Source organism: Helianthus annuus, chromosome 3 (genome assembly GCF_002127325.2).
Source record: "Helianthus annuus cultivar XRQ/B chromosome 3, HanXRQr2.0-SUNRISE, whole genome shotgun sequence".
NCBI classification, from domain to species: domain Eukaryota; kingdom Viridiplantae; phylum Streptophyta; class Magnoliopsida; order Asterales; family Asteraceae; genus Helianthus; species Helianthus annuus.
This window is the reverse complement of record NC_035435.2, coordinates 13991813-13998936: the sequence shown is the minus strand read 5'-3', so window position 1 is coordinate 13998936 and position 7124 is coordinate 13991813. Positions and strand designations below refer to the sequence as shown.

General features: G+C 35.5%; 1 long non-coding RNA gene across 8 annotated transcripts; it reads right to left on the bottom strand.

Annotated features, from left to right (window-relative positions):
• Positions 1-1008: 1008 nt before the first annotated feature.
• On the bottom strand, positions 1009-5313 carry LOC110883805. 8 transcript variants are annotated; one of them, XR_004888279.1, is made up of 9 exons: positions 4673-5313; positions 4558-4595; positions 3935-4490; positions 3721-3808; positions 3544-3577; positions 3414-3459; positions 3148-3278; positions 1179-2322; positions 1009-1068 (listed from the first exon to the last, which is right to left on the bottom strand). It is a non-coding gene; the product is annotated as an uncharacterized LOC110883805 (long non-coding RNA). The 8 variants fall into 8 exon arrangements; XR_004888275.1 differs by having other exon boundaries at positions 3935-4006; positions 4386-4490; positions 4558-5311; XR_004888273.1 differs by having other exon boundaries at positions 1179-1343; positions 2072-2322; positions 4558-5310.
• Between the last annotated feature and the right edge of the window lie 1811 nt (positions 5314-7124).

The window sequence follows — 7124 nt, the reverse complement described above, 5'->3', positions numbered from 1 at the left end:
TTCTAAAGGCAAGGAGAACATAGTCGATGACAAGCTTCGGAATGAAGACATGACGTGAAGGCACTCAAAAGATGAAGATGATCGAGTTGCCGCTGACCATCATCAACACCACAAGGATCTCAAGCATTAATGATCAAGCCTTTCGCGAACATAACTCAAGGGGGAGCTTATGTTAAGGGGGAGTTTGTCAACACACTTTCTACATGATATGGGTAGTTTGTTGATACACTCTCTGCTTTCAAGACGTGAAATCTTTGAAGATCCTCCGACATTGAAGACATGAAAGGACATCAGAGTCTTGAAGACACCAAGATCAAAGATGATCAAGATCGAGACAAAGCTACAGCCAAGGGGGAGTTTGTTGGTGCACTTGTGTCTGTACTCGGTCATGATGTAAAACGATGTCCTTGTTAGTCCTGTAAGTTTGACCAAGTCAACCATCCTCCTGGTTTGACTTGGACAAACAGTTTGAATATGGTTGTAATTTGTCTGTCTCGAAGGATGAGACATCGAAGGATGATATAGATCCTTCGATAAGCTCGAAAGTTAACCTTCGATAGATGCAAATGGACCCTCGAAGGATATATCATCCTTCGAGGTATATGTGGATCCTTCGATGGCAGTATGATCGATAGATGATGTTTCGATCAGTAATCCTGATCCTTCGACCAGATCATCTGTTATGGGTATAAATACCCATGTAGTGTGTTCACTTCATTTAGACAGACAGAAGCAAGAGACAGAAAGATAGACACTCGAGAGATAGAGAGAGTATTCTGTCAAGAACACACACACACTTAGAGAGTTTGCAAAACAGATTTGTGAACATTGAGCTTGTAACCGAACCTTTCATACGCATTAATACAAGTGGTGTTAATCAGTGAATATTGTGTGTCTTGTGTTTGTGCTTGTTTCATCTCGGTTTGCACTCTAGCTTGGATTCCGCACTTGCTAGTGTGTTTCACATAACAAGGTTAAGGTTTGACCTCATCCTTCGAGGGACCTACATTTTATCAGTACATCGTCATCACAGGTCTTGTAGGAGTCCATAAGTGCCTTGAAGGTCCACTATAAGGGTATAGTATGTGTGTCAAACGAAATAGAATCAACTGAATAAATAGATGTCAACTCGATCCATGTCGTTTCAGACCGGATCAATTGAAACGGGGAAAACGTACCTGAGAAAACACCCGCAAAAGCATAGGCTTTTTTCAATGAGTTAATCAATGGGTAAAACGGCAACTGACTCGTCTTTATTTTGACCGAGCAAAGTTGGGGAAGGATACATGTTGGTTCCATTCCGAGACATCTTCCAATTTCTTTCCAGATTGCCAGTTGACACCCTGTTCAATGGAAACTTTTAGTGCAGGTTAAAAACGACCAAGTTTACCTGAAGCACTTTTTAAAATCTTTAAAGGCAACTAATGTGCCAACTACAAATACAAAACTATGTTGTTACCATTAATAACACTTAGGAAGTTGACACACAAAAAATTGTTTGGGCAACTTTGACCCGTTGTGCTAATTGGTGGGATAATATGGTAGAAAGTGCTGCTCTTGAATATCAGAACTTGCCGATTAAAATACAACATTAGTGAAAAACTTGTCTAAGAATTATAGCAACAAATAAACAAATTTATATATTGTGGCTACCGGCTAAGTTGACAGATCGGACGTGTCCGGGGTTGGAATGTTCTACAAACATGATTTTTCATTTCTTACAAGGAGTAGATGCTATAAATATGATTACAGAAACTATGTTATCACAATAGCAATCTAATTTCAAAAATAAACAACATAGGAGGCCCGTTTGACACGTTTTCATTTTAGCTAAATCTTTTCATTTCACCAGGCCATGGTAAAGAGATAAACGGGTATCTGAATTGACCCACCAATAAGTAAAGAGGTCAAAATCACCACCTAGTGTAGTGACTTTTGATGGATCAACCTTGTTTTTTGCCACCTTATGAATGGGAGAATCAATGTCTAAATTGATATTTAAGCCCATCAGAATATCGCTTATTCTTAATTAAGTACAACAAATGAATTTTGTAAATAAACAAATAAAAACCTGGATCATCCATCTGGGAAAGCAACCAGTTTATCGCCTCTTCCACCTCCACATTTGAAGTGTCGATTGCAGCTTTTTGACAATGAAGATGATTAAATCCCACTAAAGCGAGTAGGGATGAGCATTTGGTACCGGGTACCGGTACCTGTACTGAATCGTACTGGGTATATTTGGTACCGGTACCGATTCCCATTTTCCTCATTTTTCGGTACTGGTACCATAATATGATTTACCAGATCCGGAAAGGTAACCTGCAACCAAAACAACCTTTTGTCATCAAAGTTTACAGTTTCGTTCATATCCTTTTCAAGATTTCCATCAGAATTATCAACACATCTCCAAGTATCAGATTCATCTGCTTTCTTTTTACTAAAATTTGATTTATTAGAGCTCAATGATAGCCTCTTTTTATTAGAACAAATTTAATTACTGAAGTTTAGATCAAACTGACATCCACTTATACTCACCTCTCAAGTCATTTCACAAAGTCGGACTAGAGTCAAGCTCAATGTTTACAAATCTGTTTTGTAAACTCTCTAACAGTGTGTGTGTTCTTTGTGGAGTGTCTATCTTTCTATCTGTGTCACTCAGTCTGCCCACAAGTGAACACAACATGGGTATATATATACCCATAACAGATCATTTGGTCGAAGGATCATGTTTACTGACCGAAAGATCATCTATCGATCATACTGCCATCGAAGGATCCACATATACCTCGAAGGATGGTATATCCTTCGAGGTCCATCAGTATCCTTCGTGGGATATCTTTCGAGCTCATCGAAGGATAGAAACAATCATTCGATGACCCAACCTTCAACACAGACAATTTACAACCATATTATAACTGTTTGGCCAAGTCAAACCAGGAGGATGGTTGACTTGGTCAAACTTACATGACTAACAGAGACATCGTTTTACATCATGACCGAATACAGACAAAGTACAGACACAAGTGCACCAACACATTTTGTTCATGAACGCTTGTTTGTGTTTGTTTGTTTCCATTTGCGTCCATGAACATTCGTTTGCATCCGTTGCCTAAAATTAACAAACGAACACGAACACGTTCATACCTGAGCTCCAATTGGAGCAAATGATGAGGAATCTGAGCTTATCCGAGCAAATGCTGATGCTATTGTTTTAGGTTTCTTATAAGTTTTAAAATTTTTGCAGCCTTAACACCATTCAAAAAACCACATTGTATCTGAAAGAGGCAACTTTGATCACTAATTAAATAATTAAAATAATTGAGTCTGAAATATATAAGAGGAGCCACCGCTAGCACTTGAAAACCTCTACAGAAACTAAGCATTGTATCTGAAAGTGATTCAAGGCTTACAATCCATGTACATCGGTAGGAAGATGGTTGGGGCCATGCTTCAACCCTGTAGAAAAAAATCAAAGTAATTAAATAAACTAATGATTATTAAGAATCAAAAGCCGGAAAAAGAGGGAGAAAGCAAACACACCTGTAGACCGATCACCGTCACCTGTTGTCATTTTCTGAAAATGAAAATGAAAATAATTAGCATATGAGAGTTCTGAGGTTTACTGTAAAATATTACTTATATCTTTTGAAATCCGAATGTAACAAGTCGGCTGAGAAAGATGAAACCAAGCTGATAAGAACACATAGTCAGGCATACCCTCATCATATCAATCCCCATCTCCTCTGATGTTAGTTCAAGCTTCCATAATATCTGAAAATATATCATCCGTAAGTGCACCTTTTAACTACATACGGTTGATTACAACAGACAAACAAACACCCTAATTAGCAGTTCAAACACTATAAGCATTTTATCCAATTCATTAGACCAAAACCTATTTTATAACAATTAAATAATTCAAATAAATTACCAATTGTAGGAGAAAGGTCTTCAATGGCATTATCAGAAGTAAAACTCAAAAGAAGAGAGCTTTTACCATATCCTGAATCCCCAATCACCAACAGCTTGAATAAGTAATCCAAATCCGAACCAGAAGGCTAATCCATTTGCATAACATAATCAACAAAGAACCTTGGAAACCAAAATTGAGGTCGTAATGTTTTACTTCTGATAATGCCAACACAGATCTGAGTTCACAAAACATTATCAAAAACACAAAAAACGGACAACTAATCTTATCATTTACGGCCAAAGGTCCACTTTATTTTCAAAAATCATAAGCATACAATTAATCAATGTTTTGAGACCTGCTTTTGCAAGTCAATCATACCAGATGAGAAAAATCTAGGGTTCAGTTGACATGAAACAGAATCTGAACTGAAAATTATACGGTTCAAAATCGAAGAACAAGCAACCAGTACCTTAGTTTAGCTTACAGTTCTATACATCACCTTCCACTAATATGTATAAATGGCTTTTGCAGCAATTATTTTTCTTAACTTCATCATCAATCATGAAAAAACGAACTGAAAAAAGAACAAATCAAATCTAGTCAGAATCGAATTTGGCAAAAAAAAAAAATGAATTCAACACCTCATTACAGTCTAGATCCATATTCGAAAGTGCCCTAACTTCATCATTGAAACCAAAAATTAGGTCTGCGATTGTTAGTAACCTTTGTATGAAGTGAAATGATTGAATCGCAAACCTCTTGAACCGTATTCTCCATTGGATTTGATTTCTGTTGGAGATTGTGAATCTGAATTTGAGATCGATTGATTGTAACGCATCATGAAGAAGAGAGCATCCACGGAAGTTGTGACAATTCTCGTCTCGCTAAGAAGAGAGCATCAACCGGCTCTTGGCCGGGTCTAGGTAGACTAACTTGTAGCCGTTGAAGACCAGATCCGTTAGATCTGGTACCTTCGTAGGTGTGGTCGCTGGTAGACTAACTTGTAGCCGTCGAAGATTCAAAGAGGTCATCGTCTCTCTATCCTCACTGGTGTGTTTGCCGGAAGTCTATCCTCATCGTCGGGTTTGCAATTGTTACTGGACCATCCACCATCGTCACCTGTTGAACTCGTGGTTGCAAAACCCTCGTGAACCACCGTCGTCGGAATGGAAGCCACTGATTCTCTCGCTCTCTCGCCCTCTCTCTAGCATCTCGTTCTCTCTCTCTCTCTGCAGTTGAAATGAAAGAAGGTAGGAAGATAATGAGTTTCTTGGGATGAGAAAATGGAATTCAAAATTTGAATGCAAGAAAATGAAATGACAGGATGTATGGGGAAATGGGAATGAGTGGCGATTCAAATTTTGAACAAAAATTTTGGCCGCCCAACACAGTTCTGATTGTGTTGAAAAGGTACTTTCAACACATTTGTGCTTAAGATGTTTGTACAATGTGCTTGAAATGCTTGTACAATGGCAAATGACCATTCTTGCCCTTCCTATACGCCTATTAAAGTAGTATAGATGTGTGTGTGTGTGTATGTGTGTGTGTGTATTATATATAATCTGCATATTAAACTTATGACCAAGTCATAATACATTTAGTAATTCAAAAGAAACTAAACTGTATACAATATTATTGTTTTGTTTTGTAATCCAATGTTGAAGTTTATACTTCTATATGGTCAAATACACTAACAATTGTATACTATATTAAAAGTAAATGTCGGTGACATTTACTTGAATTGTCATTTCCTTTTATAATTTTACGCAAATGATTCTCACCTTTGTAAGACACAAAGTTGGTATTTAGTTGTTTTCATTCTAGGTACTTTATTTATTATATAATAACAATTATATTATATATATATATATATATATATATATATATATATATATATATATATATATATATATATTGTTGATGAAATACGATTAATAGTAATTTTATTTTTATAATAATATATATAGCTTTTTATTATTTTTTATTTAATATATTTATAATAGTTTATCATTATATTTACTTTTAATAACATTTTTTTATTTTCTTCCTTTTTTTAAAAATCATGTATTTTCTTTACGATTTTTTAATAATTCTTTTTTACTTTTTTTAGAACATATATGAATTTATCAATTAATTTGATACTTCTTTAATAATTTACATTTATAACCTTTTTTTAGAAAAAAACTTAAATACGTAGTTGCGCTTCATTTTTTTTATCTTTTTTTCTTCCTTTTTTAAAATAGTATATTTTCTTTACCATTTTTTAATAATTCTTTATTTTCTTTTTATAGAAAATATATTAATTTATCAATTAATTTGATACTTCTTTAATAATTTACGTTTATAACTTTTTTCTAAAAAATTAACTACGTAGTTATGCTTCATTTTTTATCTCGACATTCGGTTTAATATGACCAGCCTCTCCACAATTGAAGCCTCTCCTATTGTTAGGTTTCGATCGACATTCTTCTTCCTTATGTCCTTGAATCTTGCAAAAATTGCAAAATCTTGCACATCTCCGATAATGCTTCTTTTTACAAGTTTTGCAGTAAGGTGCAGAGGAAGAACCTGTACCTTTTCAACAGTACTGAAATTCTTGGGTAAGTTTCTGAGCTAGGTTCTTTCTCTGGTTTTCCTCTTGAGTACGTACGAATTCATTAGTCAGGGTATTGGCTAGTTCTACCGCTTCTTCTATGGTTTGCGGTCTAGCTGCCTTGACTACGTGTCTACTCTCACTAATTAATCACCAAATATAACAAGAGATTAATACTGGTTTAGGTAAGGCTAAGGTTGGCACTATCCTAGCATATTCGAAGAATATGGTAGTGTAACCTTTGCAGTCTATTCCAGTTATTCTAAGATTTAGGAACTTATTGGTGATTTGTTCCTTTGCATTAGGAGGACACAATTTTCTTTCAACAATTTCCTTAAAGTTGATCCATCCCATTTTATAAACTCTGTCACTTCCCCTAGACTGAAGAATAGTATTCCACCATTCTAAGGCTGCATTTTTGAAAAGATTAGATGCAAACATAATCTTATCTTCATTTGTACATTTACTTATTTTTATGACTGCTTCTGTCTTTTCTATCCAACGTAAGGTTGCAATGGCTCCTTCATTGCCTGAGAATTCTATTGGTTTGCATGCCAAGAATTCTTTTTAAGAACAACCGTATGAAACGGTTCTTCTTCTTTTAGGAATTGAAGC